The sequence below is a fragment of the Lissotriton vulgaris genome, chromosome 1_1 (assembly GCF_964263255.1).
Source record: "Lissotriton vulgaris chromosome 1_1, aLisVul1.2, whole genome shotgun sequence".
Taxonomy (NCBI): Eukaryota; Metazoa; Chordata; class Amphibia; order Caudata; family Salamandridae; genus Lissotriton; species Lissotriton vulgaris.
In genome coordinates this window covers 821,799,558-821,818,423 of record NC_141685.1, presented here as the reverse complement: position 1 = coordinate 821,818,423, position 18,866 = coordinate 821,799,558, and positions in this window count along the sequence as shown.

The window sequence follows — 18,866 nt, the reverse complement described above, 5'->3', positions numbered from 1 at the left end:
GTAAAGGATGTGAGGGAGATCTCGCAGGGGCATTGAGGATCAATCTAGCAGCAGTGTTCTGAACAACCTGCAATCTCTTCAACTGTTCTGTGTTAGCGGAGATGAGCAATCCGTTACAGTAGTCTACCCTACTCATGACTAGGGTTTGTACGAGTGTTCTCCGGTGATGGTCAGCTAAGTATGGGAACACCCTTCTGAGTAGGCCAATGACTCTCATGCAGGTTCCTGTAACCTGTGTGGCATGATCTTTTAGTACCAGGGATTGATCTAACTTAACGCCCAAATTTTTCACGCTTTCCTTAGGACAAGGAGCTGTGCCCAATTCTGGAGGCCACCACTCAGGTGTCCAGAGGAGTGGTGCGTTCCCAAAAAGCATGACCTCCATCTTGCCCACATTGCACTGTAGGCAATTGGAGGTCATCCATCCAGCAATGGCTCTCATTCCAGCAGAGAAGGAATTCCTTACTGTGGGGGTCATATTTTGGAATGGGAACAACAGCTGGGTGTCGTCTGCATAGGATATTGGTATGAAACCAAATTTCCTAGCGACCTTCGCCAGGGGGGCCACATACACATTAAATAATGTGGGGCTTAGGCATGAGCCCTGTGGAACCCCCCTTGGTGAGCTCTCTAGAGATGGAATAGTGAGAGCCCAAGCGAACATTTTGGGATCGGTTGGAAATGAAGCTTTCCAGCCAAGATAGAGCAGTTCCTTGCACTCCTACTCCCTCCAGACGACTGATCAAGGTGTCATGAGACACCGTGTCGAAGGCAGCGGACAAATCTAATAGCACCAGAATCATAGAACCTCCCCCATCCTGTGCCATTCGGATGGTATTGGTCACGGAAAGGAGAGCTGATTCTGTGCTATGATTTGGTCTGAACCCAGATTGAGAGGGGTCCAGACCGTCCGCTGCCTCGATGAATTTAGAGAGATGGATGTTAACGTGTCTCTCAGTCATCTTACTGATGTGGGGTAGGAGGGATATGGGACGCAGATTATTGAGATCTGACCACGGTAACGTGGTGTTTTTACGAATGGGGTTCACGACCGCCATTTTCCAATCGTGGGGAATTCTACCTTCCCTAAGGGAGATATTGATCAGTGCTCTAAGGCTTGGGGCAAGAATGCTGCCCAATAGCACAGCCACCGAAGCTGGTAATAAGTCAGTCGTGATCCGGATTTGATTGATTTGAGAAGCGTTTCTACTTCAGCAAGACTAATTTCTGGGATTGAGGTCAGAGTGGGCCCACATATTCCATTTTGGGTGAGTTCATCTTTGAGACTGTCTATGTTATCTCTATTATTGTAAGAGGTTTTGGTGATTTTATCATAGATTAGGTCTATTTTTTTCTCAAAAAACATGGAAATGTCATCACATAAGTTTTGGTTGAAGTCATCTGGGCTCTCACAAGCCATAGGTTTGACAAAGGATTGTATGACTCTGAACAGTTCCCGAGTGGAATTTCCGGCCTCCGTAATTTGAGAGTCAAGTTTATTCCTCCGAGCTTTCCTTATGTTTTTAAGGTAGTTGGAATGGTCTTCTAAATAAAGATTTTTACTCATCGAAGTGTGGGTTTTCCTCCATTTTTTCTCCAAGTTCCTGCATCTCTGTTTTTCGACTCTCAATTCCTCAGTGTACCAAATTTCTGACTTTGGTCTAATACGTTGTTTATGTAATTCTAGTGGTGCAATTTGGTCAATGGCCTCTAATAGTGTTTTGTTGAATTTGGCCAGTCCACTTTCAATATTATCTTCTTCAAGATAGTTGGGTTCTTTCCATATATGTTGAAGTGCCTCAGGAGTTATTTTGTGCCATTTTCTTTTCCACGTAGGTGGAAGGGGTTTTTGGAGCCGAGGGTGTGAGCCAAGTAATTGGAAGGGCAATAGGTAGTGATCTGACCAGTAGACAGGGGTTGGTGAGCTACAAGTTAACCTAGGACAGTTAGTTAAAATTAGGTCTAGTGTGTGGCCTCCTATGTGTGTCGGGCCGTTGTTTTGAATTTTTAGTCCTAAACTGGATAAATCATCCAGTAGGGATCTGGCATCGGGATTATTAGAGACATCAACATGAATGTTGAAGTCTCCGAGAAGAATGAGATCTTCATTGGCTCTAAGGTATGGGGCCAGTAGTTCCATTAGATTTAAAGAAAAATCCTGACAAGAGCCAGGAGGGCGATATAATAGTGCCCCTTTCCAGTGTGACTTGTGGGAGGAGGAGAATCTAAAAATCATGATTTCCAGCTGGTCATTGCTACTCTGGTCAAGTATTGAGACCTTTAAATTGTCTTTATAGACAACAGCCACCCCACCTCCAGTTTTGATCAGTCGATCTAGATGCAGAATCTTATACCCGGCAGGTATTGCTAGCATAATTGTGGGAGTGGTATGTGGTTTGAGCCAAGTTTCAGTGAGAAAACAGATGTCAGGCATCTCAGAGTTGATAAGATCCCACAATTGAAGGTGGTGTTTAGGTAATGAGCGTATGTTCAATAGAAAGCATTTAAGTCCTGGGGACCCTTTCCCAGTAGCTTTAGTGGTGTGGTCTGTCTTGTCAGCTACATTAGGGAAGGGAATTCGAGCAGGTACTTTAGTCACAGTTATAGAATCCGCATTAGTGGGGAGATCTCTGGGTGGGCATATAATAGTAGTCTGAAAGTGGCAGTTAGCACAGGAAAAGGGACCTTCAAAATTAGGCCACGTGTCCCGTATGCATGTCTCAGTGGAGATATTGTTTAAACAGAGTAGAGATTCTCTGGAATAACGTAAGGTGGAGCTGACCTGAGTGGTAAGTAAACCAGGGATCTGCGCCATGCCCTTTGTCCCGTCCTGTCGCGGACGGGCGCAGACGGGCTTTTCTTCGGCGCTTCTTAGGCGCGCTCGTAGGCGCCCCCTGCGCGCAACCGCTGCGCGCTTGTAGGGGGGCGTTGCTAAATAGCCCTGAGGGCGGTGACCGCTAGAGCGCTGACCTCCGCTCTAGCGGAAGTATGAATTATGCTGCCTGGTTCTTACCTGGCCGCCCTCCGCTCTACGGCAATAATTGCCGAGTCGGACCGGGGCGGACAGGCTCCAATATTGAACCAAACAATGCGGGGGAGAGTATCAGGAGTTTTAAACAGGTACAGGTTATAATTGCGGATATTAAAATCTATTCCAGCAAATCTTTTTTAAAATCTTTAAAATCGCCGCTAGCACCATCTAAAATATCTTAGCGTAATGTTGTCTTTCCCAACTACTCGCAGCCCTCGCAGTCAGGACCAGCAAGCAAGTCTTTGCCTTCAGCACAACAGCGGATCGGGGGACGCTGCCACCACCTCCCTACCGCAGCGTTTCCGGGGCTAGACCAATCTAAATAGCCCTGAGGGCGGTGACCGCTAGAGCGCTGACCTCCGCTCTAGCGGAAGTATGAATTATGCTGCCTGGTTCTTACCTGGCGCCCTCCGCTCTACGGCAATAATTGCCGAGTCGGACCGGGGCGGACAGGCTCTAATATTGAACCAAACAATGTGGGGGAGAGTATCAGGAGTTTTAAACAGGTACAGGTTATAATTGCGGATATTAAAATCTATTCCAGCAAATCTTTTTTAAAATCTTTAAAATCGCCGCTAGCACCATCTAAAATATCTTAGCGTAATGTTGTCTTTCCCAACTACTCGCAGCCCTCGCAGTCAGGACCAGCAAGCAAGTCTTTGCCTTCAGCACAACAGCGGATCGGGGGACGCTGCCACCACCTCCCTACCGCAGCGTTTCCGGGGCTAGACCAATCTAAATTGCCCTGAGGGCGGTGACCGCTAGAGCGCTGACCTCCGCTCTAGCGGAAGTATGAATTATGCTGCCTGGTTCTTACCTGGCCGCCCTCCGCTCTACGGCAATAATTGCCGAGTCGGACCGGGGCGGACAGGCTCCAATATTGAACCAAACAATGCGGGGGAGAGTATCAGGAGTTTTAAACAGGTACAGGTTATAATTGCGGATATTAAAATCTATTCCAGCAAATCTTTTTTAAAATCTTTAAAATCGCCGCTAGCACCATCTAAAATATCTTAGCGTAATGCTGTCTTTCCCAACTACTCGCAGCCCTCGCAGTCAGGACCAGCAAGCAAGTCTTTGCCTTCAGCACAACAGCGGATCGGGGGACGCTGCCACCACCTCCCTACCGCAGCGTTTCCGGGGCTAGACCAATCTAAATAGCCCTGAGGGCGGTGACCGCTAGAGCGCTGACCTCCGCTCTAGCGGAAGTATGAATTATGCTGCCTGGTTCTTACCTGGCCGCCCTCCGCTCTACGGCAATAATTGCCGAGTCGGACCGGGGCGGACAGGCTCCAATATTGAACCAAACAATGCGGGGGAGAGTATCAGGAGTTTTAAACAGGTAAAGGTTATAATTGCGGATATTAAAATCTATTCCAGCAAATCTTTTTTAAAATCTTTAAAATCGCCGCTAGCACCATCTAAAATATCTTAGCGTAATGTTGTCTTTCCCAACTACTCGCAGCCCTCGCAGTCAGGACCAGCAAGCAAGTCTTTGCCTTCAGCACAACAGCGGATCGGGGGACGCTGCCACCACCTCCCTACCGCAGCGTTTCCGGGGCTAGACCAATCTAAATAGCCCTGAGGGCGGTGACCGCTAGAGCGCTGACCTCCGCTCTAGCTATTTTAACTCCACAGGGTGCTTGCCTTAGAGAAAATGCTGGACAGTGGTGGGGCAATATTGCTATTTTAACTCTGCAGGTTGCTTGACTCAGAGAAAATGCTTGACAGTGGCGGCGCAAAATTACTATTCTAACCCCGCCGCGGGCTTGCCCCAGGGAAGGTTCTGGTAAGTGGTGGGGGCTTAAAATATATATTCTAACTCACCAGGTGTTTGCCTCAGGAAGTATTTGGTCAGTGTTGGGGGGCATAATTACTATTCTAACTCCGCCAGGTGCTTGCCTCAGAAAACGTGCTAATCAGTGGTTGGGGCCAAAATTACTATTCTAACTCAGCAGGGTGCTTCCTTCAGGGAAGGTGATGGTCACTGATGGGGGGGGGGGGGGGGAAATACCATTCTAACTCCACAGAGTTGAAGATATGGATGGTGCACCAAAATTAGAAGTCCAGAAACTTGCGATATTGTCAAAAATAAATCCTTTATTGGTTCAATCTTAAAACAGCCTCAGCCCACGCGTTTCATTCCTTGCGGAACTTCATCATCAAAAACAGGGTCAAAGGCCCATATATCATGGTCATCTGCAACCATGAAATTTGGGGGAAGGTAATATCGCGGGCATAGCATGACCATAATACACAAACAACATATAAGTTTATAGTTATGAGTAAACTCTGAACATCCCGGGCTATATTTCACTTTGAAAACAAACTGCAATATAGTCCTGCCCCGTCTGCAATTAATGGCGTCATGGGGCACAGGGGGTGAGACGGAAGGAGGAAACAGCAGATAATGCCATACAAACTCAAGCAGTATCGATTGATAATATCTACTAAAAGCAACCACGTAAGCAATGATCCTATCCCGGTAACAGATTACAGGTATACTCACCTATAGCCAAAAAATATAATGCTCTGTCATATAAGCGTTGAGCCACGACCAGTGTCACAGTCATTTAGCTATGAAAGAATAAACAGATGAAACCCGATCAGAAATAAGACCTGAGATGTAACATGAAAAGTGTGATTCTTAGATCCCAAAACATTGATCGAATTGCAGACTAACATATTTACATTTAGATAAGTGCACAAAAAGAAAAACGGAGCGTATATAACCCCGGACAACGTAGAAATACACTTTCTCCTGTCTACATTTGTCTCCCCTGTGGGAAGAGCAGAAAGACTGCTTTAAAAAGGAGAGCGGCGATCCTGGGCACACAATTGCCAACGCTTATTAAATTTATGGAATTTATCTATACTTTCCCCCATATAACTTCCTTCTAAAAAAACTCAGCCCTTCGTCACCAAAAACATACAAAATAACGGGTGCACACAATTCCTGTTTAGTGGGGCCTAACACAAGCTAATAGACATTAAGCCCACACTTACAGACTGAATTATTGGAAAAAGAGGGGAACATAGAAAAGCATTCTCCTATAAAACTGGCCACTGTCAGCCTGCTCCAGAGACACATGCACATATATCTTATTTCGAGCCTGGCGCCACAACAAATATAGAGCGCAGTAACAACAAAATAATACATTTAGGAAACCAAAGGCTCGTTATACTGTTGCCACGATACCCCTCCCCAAGAACAATTTTACATGAACAACAGACGGGCAGCCTATAACCGTCATTCGTATAACATACATCGTGTACGTACACACTACAAACAAAACCGCCTTACCTGATCGCGCCGCAAAGGTACCCAAGAGTCAACCTGTCTGGAAACCCGACATGAATGCAGGTCAGATTGAAATAGCCAGCGGATACCCACAATGCACCTAATAAGTCACGTGTTTCAAATCACCAAAAGGCCGGATTACCTATGCTCGACGGACACGCCATCTTGCAAAGGCTCAAGAGTATCCAAGCCCAATAGGTAACCTATATGTTCACGAGTCTCAGTACGTCTAACAGTCGAGTCCGCTAACAAACACAAACTAAACTCTATTAGTAAGTCCAAAGACATTATCAAACAATGTGCCTGATCAAAAAGCTAAATTTCAGAAAGGCAGCACTTCCGTGATTTTCGTAACCGCAGTGTTGCCTGCCGACGCAATAATTACGACAGAATATTGATCGAGGTACATTCTGTTTACTCAAATTTCCATAAATACTGCAATATAAAAATATAGAGTAACGAACTGACAGCTGACTCTCGGAATAACGGATGTCTAGGATTTTGGGGAAATCCACGCCATCTTGAAAGCATACAAAGATGTACACACAGTGTTCACAATGGAAGTACTATGTAGTAGAGTGCATCCGACGAGAATGTTTACATGAAACATACGGTTATACACCAGGGGGAATATTAACCCATCCTGAGCGAAATAATTCTTCAAAATAGGTGATAATCAAGATAATCGGTTATGTCTTAGGCAGGGCCAAAAATCCTTATTGTTCGTAATCGCGCATCTATCCCTTGTGGTGGGGGATATATTATTGTTGCTCAAAGAGGGACATGTATACGTGGTAAATATGTGGGGTTCCAGCTATAGAAGCAACCCTGCCCATACGTGTACAGAGATATTAGTTGTTAAGAGCCCATCCGGCTGAGCAAAAGAAATAAGCTAGAGGAGAAGAAAAGGCATATTGCCAAGGTAATATGAGAAAAGGAAAAAAAAGGGAAACAGAAAAAGAATATTTGTGTGAGAAATGAGGGGAGAGAAAAGCTAAATTATGACGATATAGGCAGTAAATGGCCCCATATAGAATACACCGCAATTTGAAGAAGAACAACTTACACAAAAACAATACCATATGTACAATTCGGTATTCACACAGTAAAAAGCACACATATTCACATACAAGGACATAGTGTTTACTGCATGTTATTACTCTCATTATCGTTGGATTCATGATGCTCAGACCAACATCCTGCTGATTCAATCAACACTGAAGATTGGTGATTTTTTACCTCTTGGGCCAGACGTCGAGCTTACTAAAAATGGCACACAAGAGTGCAATTTTGACTCATGCCATAAGGTGTTAGCTTAAAGGAAGTAGTGCATTTCCCCATCTGTGTTATGGCCCAGGCTAGTTGCCCTCGAGTTGCAAATCCACCTTGCCTCTTTTTGCCTCACTAATAGCTCCCTATTACCGCCTCTCCTGGGTACTGGGACATGATCAATCACATGGAACCAGAAAGACAGATCATCTGGATGTTCCTTCATATAATGGTCAGTGATAGGATATCTAACATCTCTAGTTTTAATCGCATGTCTGTGTTCCTGCATTCTGACTTTAAGGCTACGGATAGTGCTACCCACATAAATTATCCCGCATTTGCAACCAAGAATATAAACGACATATGTTATGTTACCGTTAATGAAATGACCAATGATATATTTCTTTTCCGTGTTGTAACTAAAGTCAATGATCCTATTTTTGCCTGAAGGGCAGATGTTACATGACCCACACGTGAAGAAACCTATGGGTTTGGCAGGTAGCCATGTTTGCGCGGCTTTGGGTGTGACCACATAACTGGGACAGAGTGTGTTTTTCAAAGCCTTTCCCTTCCTGTAAATGATAGAGGGTTTCATCTGAATTTAGTCCTTTAATCCAGGTATTTCAGTCAATAAGTGCCAATGTTTCCGGCAGATGTTAAAAATAGTTCCACTGTGGATGTTGTACTGTGTTATGAATCTGGCTATGCGATTTCTACCTCCTCTAATGGGTTTGTCTCGTAAGATCTCTTCCCTAGTCATGTTGTTAATTCTGTGTTCAGCTCTCTTTAGAATCCCTTGTTCGTATCCCCGTCTAGCAAACCTCTCAACAGTATCATTAATGTGGGTACTAAACGTAACATCCTCACTGCAGTTACGTCTAATTGTAGTCATTTCGCCGAAGGGGATATTGCTAATCACTGATCTAGGATGTGCACTAGTCATGTACAATACTGCGTTGCATGCAGTTTCTTTCCTGTAGAGGGTACTCCCAATTTTACCCATTTTGATATAAAACTGGATATCGAGGAAGTTAATGTGGTCCTTGTGGTGTATCATGGTAAACCGGACATTGTAGATATTAGTGTTGAGAAAAGTGACATATTGATTGAGTTGTTCAACTGACCCTGACCATAGGCAAATCACATTGTCAATGTACCTCCCCAGTACACTATGTTATTGGTCCAGGAGGAGGCACCTCTGCTCCAAGTATGCTCCCTTTCAAACCACCCCATAAAGAGGCAAGCGTACGAGGGAGCAAAGTTGGAGCCCATCGCAGTTCCATGTAATTGGTGGAACCAACGGTTGTCGTACAGAAAGAAATTGTTGGTCAAAATGATCTCAATCATGGAGATGATCCTTTCATTATAATCATACAATCCCGCGTCATCTTTGTCGAGAAATGATCATACGGCTCTGATACCATGGTCTTTGTCGATGCAGGTGTAGAGACTCTCTACATCAAAAGTCACCAACATCAGATCTTGGGACCAATCAAAATCTCTCAGTTTGGTTAAGATGTCCTTGCTGTCCCTAACATAGGAGGGTAAGTTAGGGACATACTTGTGAAGTTTGAAGTCTACAACTGGGACAGCTTTTCTGTAGGTGACCCCACTCCCGAAATGATAGGCCTTCCGGGAGGAAATTGTCCCCCTTTGTGCACCTTGGGTAGCACGTAAATGCATGGGAAGGATGGACATTCTACCCATAGGAACCTGAGTTCATCCTCAGTGAGGAGTCCTGTCTCTCTCCAGTCACGTATTTTTGCATTGATCAGAAAAGTACTCTTAGAGATAGGGTTATTAGATGTTTCCCTATAGTAAGCCTTGCTGTCAAGTTAGCTCGCTATCTCGTTCATGTAGTCACAGTGATTCATGACCACGATGTTCCCGCCTTTATCGGCCTCTCTTATTACAATGGTATTATTGTTGTTGAGGATGAACTCAGGTTCCTATGGGTAGAATGTCCATCCTTCCCATGCATTTACGTGCTACCCAAGGTGCACAAGGGGGGACAATTTCCTCCCGGAAGGCCTATCATTTCGGGAGTGGGGTCACCTACAGAAAAGCTGTCCCAGTTGTAGACTTCAAACTTCAGAAGTATGCCCCTAACTTACCATCCTATGTTAGGGACAGCAAGGACAGCTTAACCAAACACACATTTCTTGACAAAGATGATGCAGGATTGTATGATTATAATGAAATGATCATCTCCATGATTGAGATCATTTTGACCAACAATTTCTTTCTGTTCGACAACCGTTGGTTCCACCAATTACGTGGAACTGCGATGGGCTCCAAGTTTGCTCCCTCGTATGCCTTCCTCTTTATAGGGTGGTTCGAGAGGGAGCATGCTTGGAGCAGAGGTGCCTCCCCCTGGACCAATAACATTGTGTATTGGGGGAGGTACATTGACAATGTGATTTGCCTAGGGTGAGGGTCGGTTGAACAACTCAATCAATATGTCACTTTTCTCAACACTAATATCTACAATGTCAGGTTTACCATGGCACACCACAAGGACCACATTAACTTCCTCGATATCCAGTTTTATATCAAAATGGGTAAAATTAAGAGCACCCTCTTCACGAAAGAAACTGCATGCAACGCAGTATTTCACGCGACTAGTGCACACCCTAGATCAGTGATTAGCAATATCCCCTTCGGCGAAATGACTAAAATTAGATGTAACTGCAGTGAGGATGTTACGTTTAGTACCCACATTAATAATACTGTTGAGAGGGTCGCCAGGCGGGGATACAAACAAGGGATTCTAAAGAGAGCTGAACACAGAATTAACAACATGACTAGGGAAGAGACCTTACGCGACAAACCCATTAGAGGAGGTAGAAATCCCATAGCCAGATTCATAACACAGTACAACACCCACAGTGGAGCTATTTTTAACATCTTCCAGAAAAATTGGCACTTATTGACTGAAATACCTGGATTAAAGGACTCAATTCAGATAAAACCCTCTATCACTTACAGGAAGGGAAAGGCTTTGAAAAACACACTCTGTCCCAGTTATGTGATCACACCCAAAGCAGCGCAAACGTGGCTACCTGCCAAACCCAAAGGTTTCTTCACGTGTGGGTCATGTAGCATCTGCCCTTCGCGCAAAAATAGGACCCTTGACATTTAGTTACAACACGGAAAATAAATATATCATTGGTCATTTCATTAACTGCAACACAACATATGTTGTTTATATTCTTGCTTGCAAATGCAGGATAATTTATGCGGGTAGCACTATCCATAGCCTTAAAGTCAGAATGCAGGAACACAGACGTGTGATTAAAACTAGAGATGTTAGATATCCTATCACTCACTATTATATGAAGGAACATCCGGGTGATCTGTCTTTCTGGTTCCATGCGATTGATCATGTCCCAGTACCCACGAGAGGCGGTAATAGGGAGCTATTACTGAGGCAAAAAGAGGCAAGGTGGATTTGCAATTTGAGGGCGACTAGCCTGGGTCATAACACAGATGGGGAAATGCACTACTTCCTTTGAGCTAACACCTCATGGCATGAGTCAAAATCACACTCTTGTGTGCCATTTTCAGTAAGCTGGACATTTGGCCCAAGAGGTATACAATCACCAATCTTCAGTGTTGATTGAGTCAGTAGGATGTTGGGCTCAGCATCATGAATCCAACGATAATGAGAGTAATAACATACAGTAAAAACTATGTCCTTGTATGTGAATATGTGTGCTTTTTACTGTGTGAATACTGAATTGTACATTTGGTATTGTTTTTGTGTAAGTTGTTCTTCCTCAAATTGCGGTCTATTCTATAGTGGGTCATTTGCTGCCTATATGGTCATAATTCTGCTTTTCTCTCCCCTCATTTCTCACATAAATATTCTTTTTCTATTTCCCTTTTTTTCCTTTTCTCATATTACCTTGGTAATATGGCTTTTCTTCTCCTCTAGCTTATTTCTTTTGCCCAGCCGGATGGGCTCTTAACAACTAATGTCTCTGTACACGTATGGGCACCCTGCCAGTATCTGGCTTCTATAGCTGGAACCCCACATATTTACCACGTATACATGTCCCTCTTTGAGCAACAATAATATATCCCCCACCACAAGGGATAGATGCGCGATTACGAACAATAAGGATTTTTGGACCTGCCTAAGATATAACCGATGATCTTGATTATCACCTATTTTGAAGAATTATTTCGCTCAGGATAGGTTAATATTCCCTCTGACGTATAGCTGTGTGTTCCATGTAAGCCTTCTCGTTGGAATGCACTCTACTATATAGTGCTTCCATTATGAACACTGTGTGTACATCTTTGTATACTTTCAAGATGGCGTGGATTCCCCCATAAACCTAGACATCCGTTATTCCGAGAGTCAGCTGTCAGTTCGTGACTCTATATTTTTATATTGCAGTATTTATGGAAATTTGAGTAAACAGAATGTACCTCGATCAATATTCTGTCGTAATTATTGCGTTGGCAACCGACACTGTGGTTGCCAAAATCACGGAAGTGCTGGCTTTCTGAAATGTGGTTTTTTATCAGGCACATTGTTTGATAATGTCTTTTGACTTACTAATAGGGTTTAGTTTGTGTTTGTTAGTGGACTCGACTGTTAGACGTACTGAGACTCGTGAACATATAGCCTTTGCAAGATGGCGTGTCCGTCGAGCATAGGTAATCCGGCCTTTTGGTGATTTGAAACACGTCACTTATTAGGTGCATTGTGGGTATCTGCCGGCTACTTCAATCTGACCTGCAGTCATGTCGGGTTTTCCATACAGGTTGACTCTTGCGTACCTTTGCGGCATGATCAGGTAAGGCGGTTATGTTTGTAGTGTGTACGTACACGATGTATGACGAATGGGGGTTATAGGCTGCCCGTCTGTTGTTCATGTAAAATTGTTCTTGGGGAGGGGATATCGTGGCAACAGTATAACGAGCCTTTGGTTTCCTAAATTTATTATTTTGTTGTTACTGCGCTCTATATTTGTTGTGGCGCCAGGCTCGAAATAAGATATATGTGCAAGTGTCTCTGGAGCAGGCTGAACTGGCATTGGCCAGTTTTATAGGAATGCTTTTCTATGTTCCCCTCTTTTTCTAATAATTCAGTCTGTAAGTGTGGGCTTAATGTCTATTAGCCCGTGTCAGGCCCAACTAAACAGGAATTTTGTGCACCCCTTATTTTGTATATTTTTGGTGACGAAGGGCTGAGTCTGTTTAGAAGGGAGTTATATGGGGGTTGTGCACCCCTTATTTTGTATATTTTTGGTGACGAAGGGCTGAGTCTGTTTAGAAGGGAGTTATATGGGGGAAAGGATAGATAAATTCCATAAATTTAATAAGCATTGGCAATTTTGTGCCCAGGATCGCCGTTCTCCTTTTTAAAGCACTCCTTCTGCTCTTCCCACAGGGGAAACGAATGTAGACAGGAGAAAGTGCATTTCTACGTTGTCCGGGGTTATATACGCTCCGTTTTTCTTTTTGTGCACTTATCTAAAGGTAAATATGTTAGTCTGCAATTCGATGAATGTTTTGGGATCTAAGAATCACACTTTTCATGTTACATCTCAGGTCTTATTTCTGATCGGGTTTCATCTGTTTATTTTCTCATAGCTAAATGACTGTGACACTGGTCGTGGCTCAACGCTTATATGACAGAGCATTATATTGTTTGGTTATAGCTGAGTATACCTGTACCCTGTTACCGGAATAGGATCATTGATTGCGTGGTTGCTTTTGGTAGATAATATCAATCGATACTGCTTGAGTTTGTATGACATTATCTGCTGTTTCCTCCTTCCATCTCACCCCCTGTGCCCCATGACGCCATTAATTGCAGACGGGACAGGACTATATTGCACTTTGTTTTCAAAGTGTAACATAGCCCGGGATGTTCAGAGTTTACTCATAACTATAAACGTATATGTTGTTTGTGTATATGGTCATGCTGTGCGCGCGATATTACCTTACCAAGTCCTATGGTTGCAGATGACCATGATATATGGGCTTTTGACCCTGTTTTTGATATTGGCCAAAGTAGACCTCACATTGGTATTCGGGCCTTTATTTTATATATTTATGCTTATATTTTACTGTATAGATCAACAATGATTCTTGTGGTCTAAACCTACTGTGAGTCTGGAGACACCTGATCGCCTACATTTGCTGTTTACATATATTCGACTCTTACATATCACCACAGGTGAGATTGCACAGTGTCTCAACATAGGGGAGTCACACCAATGCCATTCGTCTTATAGCACCTAAGGGGAGATGGTAAAGTTTACTATCATAGGGGGGTCACACTAGTGCCGTTTTCCTTTGACCATTGATACTGCATGTTTTGCTTACTAGTAAAGGAGGCTTTGTTATATACCTCGGTCCCCTACTGGTGCTGCCTATAGGAGTTTCACAACGTAATGGGGTAGGGGCTAGTGATAGTTTCCTCTCTCCTTTTTCGTCTTGATATATGTTTGCTGGTTTGGGAGATAGTGTTTATGCCTAGCCATATTGATATGCCCTAGTGACTGTCCATACTGAACACCCATGATTCGTCCTATTGTAGTTGTCTAAACTTTTATTTTATCCCGTTCAGAACGTGACCTTGCCGTACATAGACGCTTTCCACATCCATCTTATGCTCATCTTAGGGGATCTTCAAGAGATTCTTAAGGTGAGACCAGGACCAATGTTTATTCGCTAAATACTCCACAACTGGGATGTGACCTGCAGCATATGGTTTTAATCCTGCAGACCCTTGTGGATGGTCTGTCTTTTAGTTTTTTCCACTAGAATTATCAATATATGAGTTGTTGATATCCCAACTCACCCTGGGACCACTGCACCTTTTTCTAATCCCTTTGGGACTAGTTTGGAAAGGCAGTCTTTGGTTTCCCTGCCCTAGATTCCTTTTTTCTTATTTCTACGTGTACTTGTATTTCCCTCTTCTCCTCTTTCTCTCTTATTTCCTACCCGGCTGGCTACTCTCTGTTTCACCTATTAGCTTGCTCTTGCAGGGTCTCAAATGGTGCCTTAGTGATACTTTCAAGTTACACAGATGCAATGTGAATTGCACATACTATTACAAAGTTACTTTCGCTGTGTCTCAAGCAGTGTCCTTGAGATACTTGTACAAGCAAACAGTTGGTATGTGTACTGTATATACTACAACGTTACCATTATACTGCAAATATGGTATTTCTGTCGGATATAAATTATACGGACAACTGAAATGACAATTTTCTTCGTCCCTTTGCCATTAAGTCCTGCTTTTGTCTATATATATATTTTTTTATACAACTTTCTTTATATAATGTCCTTTTCTATAATGTTTTACGCAGGTCTTCTCTTCTTTGTGTCTTATTCTTCTCATCGCCTTGCCACTCCTAAAACTTGATCATTCTGGAAGAACTAATGTCTCAGTTTATGGTGTTTTACTTGTGGTAGATTGCTGGGGTGGATTTATTATTTCTGTATAATTTTTTGTATCACGATGTACAGTATCTCCTTTTAGATGTTGTTATTGTATATATGTATATATATGTGTTATTGTTTGTGTACTTAGTGTTTTCTATTTGTGCTCTTTCAGCCCTGATGAAGTTCCGCAAGGAACGAAACGTGTTGGCTGAGGCCGTTTTAAGATTGAACCAATAAAGGATTTATTTTTGACAATATTGCAAGTTTCTGGACTTCTAATTTTGGTGCACCATCCATATCTTCAACATTTTGGTATCTGTCGCAACAGTGGAGCCTCCGTGTGGCTATCTCCGGATGTTTTAAGCACAAACTCAATACTGACAAACTCACTGAAGAAATTGAAGTGCCAAACTGTGGTCAGCCACCTAACTCCACAGAGTGCTTGCCTCAGGGAATCAATTTTTCGTTCGTATTTGAGCTGGTCCATGACCACTAGCGCACCACCTTTGTCAGCTTTTGTGAAGTGCAATGAAGTATTGGCCTGTAGTGAACGTAACGCAGATTTCTCTACTAGGGAGAGATTGGCAGCAGAGTGGGATGCTTGAGGTAACCTGGAGATATCTTGTTTCACTAAAGTCTCAAAAAGATCAATAGCTTTATGTGAAATAGGTGAAACAAAAGTGCTCTAGGTCTAAACTCCTGGTACTCAGCATCATCAATGGTAGATTGCGTAGTCTCAATATTGAAAAACAAATGTCTGAGTCTCAATTTTCTGGTGAATCTGAATAACGCAATTTGGGAATCTAAACTCCTTGCCTGATTAGTGGGTACAAAGGAACACCCTTTACTCAACACAGTCAGTTGACTCTGTGACAGTTGTTTAGAGGAAATGTTGACCACTAGTGTTTCTTTTTCCGACTGGGCTTTCCCGAATCAGTGACCTCTGCGGGTATGGCTGCGGGGGACTCTATAGGAGGTTGGTTCGCAACTGGACTGGTGGACAAAAAAGCAACCTTAGGTGTGGTGGAGCTGCCAGTGGCTGTCTCGCTACCTTCTGTAGATGGCACTGGAGGACGGGACATCTGAGTATCAGTGACTGAAGCTAAACTCTCTTCAGAAGAAGTAGTACCAAATTTTTGCCAATTGCGTTTTTGAGCATACACTTCGGCCCAGGAGTACACTTCGTCGAGTTAATAATCAATTGTGTTGCGACAAAATTTCCGCACTTTACGTTCATGTATGTCTTTGCCATAAGAGTCAAGCCTGGCATTTATGTCATTCAGGGTAGTTGTCCAAGAGTCAGATTCCATACGTTAGATGAGATTAGCTTGTAGATCTTTAATTTCAGACCCTAGTGTGATGAGAACTTGAGATAACTCTTCAACAATTAAAAGATTGAGATCAAGTGAACACTTATTAAGAATAGCATACCACTTCTCCATTAATTTTTTATTCATCTTAAAAAGCATAGGTTTAATTACCAGGCGAAGGCCTCTTGGTATGCAGCTAGCTCTATGATACTAGATAAGTGTAGTGGCATGCATTGATGATTGATTTCACGACGCATTAAATATTCCAATTGTTTGATTTGTTGCTGGACTGGACCTGAGGTGGCATCAAACTTCCTAACCTCTTTAATAAGTCCATAAATGTCCACTGCGTCTGCAGCTGAATAGTCTTTTGTTTGAGCTTTATTCTCTGTAAGATGTAAGATATCATCAAAGACGACATGTTGAGTTACAGCACAATATACAATGGTGCAAATGATGCGTTGTAATGGCATGCATTGTAAAACGATGAGTTGTAATGGCATATTCGTTGTAATGGATGCGTTGTAGAGGCATCACGTTGTAATGCCTGTGTTGTAATAGATGTTGCCTGTCTCAAGGACACAAGCAAGCCTAAAGAACTTCTCTGTCTCTAGATCATGGGCTCCATCTCTCCCATTTTCCATCACATCTTCTGTGTGTCCTCTTTGCCACTGGCCTCCAAATAATTCTTCTCCTCTGTGATCCAGTTCGGCTTTTACTGTAATATTTCTCCATTAAAATTTGTCTCTATTTACTTTTTTCCTTTTCAAGTGTTCTACCACTTTATTTTCCTTCCCATCTTCATTTGTGTGCCTACCAATTTCTTTCTCCCACTTATCACTCCTAAAATATTAAAATGTGGCATTTTATGTCATAGTAATAAATTCAAATGCAGGACTAAATGCTGCACAAATTACTTGAAGTAAACAATCATATTGTAAAAAACAATGCTGACATATTGATTAATAATGGAAATCAGTGCTATTGAATACTAATAGAAATCACTACTGAAGAATGCAATCTTTGTAAAAGGGTGCTTTATTTTATATACCAAATTGTTTCCCAACTGTAGTAATCCCCTATTGTATTTTGTTTGAAGTAATCTAAGCAGACCATTATAACATGCATATTGGTGTTTATATTCAAAACACATTTCTTGATGACCTTCCCTTCTTGTATCATTAGCAAGCATGCTCTTTAAGATGCAGTTTATCGAGGCTAGCAATAGGTACTTATAAACTAAATAGGACACCACTGAAAAGAGGCACTGCGATTGAAGTCAACTATATAGTTCAGATCTCTTGTTCACAGCATTGTCTTATGGAGGATCAAAGATTCCTGGCTGTTCTGAAATACAGCCTTGAGCTTGTTAGAAAGGGTTATGAGATCCTGGTTGTCTGGCTGGGGAGGGCAATTGAAATGGGTGCAGCAGTTCTAATTACAATCTGCATTAGTGATTATATATTGTTGTTGTTCAACTGCAGGGCCACAGGAGGCTCACAATTCTTTCACTTCATCTATGGACACATGTTAGTGATGAGATGGAGTGCACACAATCAAGGGGAGCCAAGGTGAGATGACTAAGAGATGGGGAACACAAATTCTCTCTGAGACTAGCTCTTCAATATGCAACAACCCATGCTGTTTGCAATGTATCAAATTACTTTGTAATTTGCAAAGTATCTATTCCTTTTATACTCATGAAGTAGTGGCCAATATCTGGACTCTAAACAGTGGATCTTTGTCTCTCTCTCTCTCTCTCTCCCTGTCTTTTCTTCCTCCCCTTTTCAAATCCAAGATCACTTTAGAGGATTGTAGCTCTCCTACAATTTTGTCTTTAGAAATAATTAAGCAGAAACTAAAGATAATCCAGAGAATACCATTGATCCATTCCTCATATGATAGTTTTGATGTCTGCAGTTAATGCCTTGCGTAGAGACTGCTGCAATGTAGCATCACAAAACATAAGCCTGATGTTTGTTCTGACAGTTGAGGGTTTTACCTGGTGCAGTGATAGGCATGTACACATGTCCACTGTTATAGTCCTTTGTTTATGTTTGCGCATTAACTGCTTTATTATCGTTATTGGTCTTGCACCATGTTTATTATTGTATGTATTTACTTATGATGGCCTTCACGCTCCGCTTTCCTTCACCATGGTATCCAACTACAACTCTGGCAGTTGCAGATTGGACTCTGTATAGACAGGGCATGTGGGATGTGGGCTCCTGTTACCTGAATATTAAAACAGCACACTGAAGCTTCTTTTGAGCCTCCCTGTTACCTTTATTACCTTGCAACATGTTTGGCGACGAGTGGAAATTTAGGTGTTGAAGGTGTTGGAGGTGTGGGAGCTCACCCTCTTCGCGAGTTCCCTTCCCGAGATGCAGCAAAACTTGCTTCTGCCTTACTTTAGATGCCCAGCCTAAGACATTCAGTCACCACCCAATGGGTGCCACAACCTGCAGGAACCATGCAGGTTTTAGGGACGTTCTGCTGGTGTGTGTTTGAGGCTGCACTGAGGCTCACAGCTCATACTGTTGGA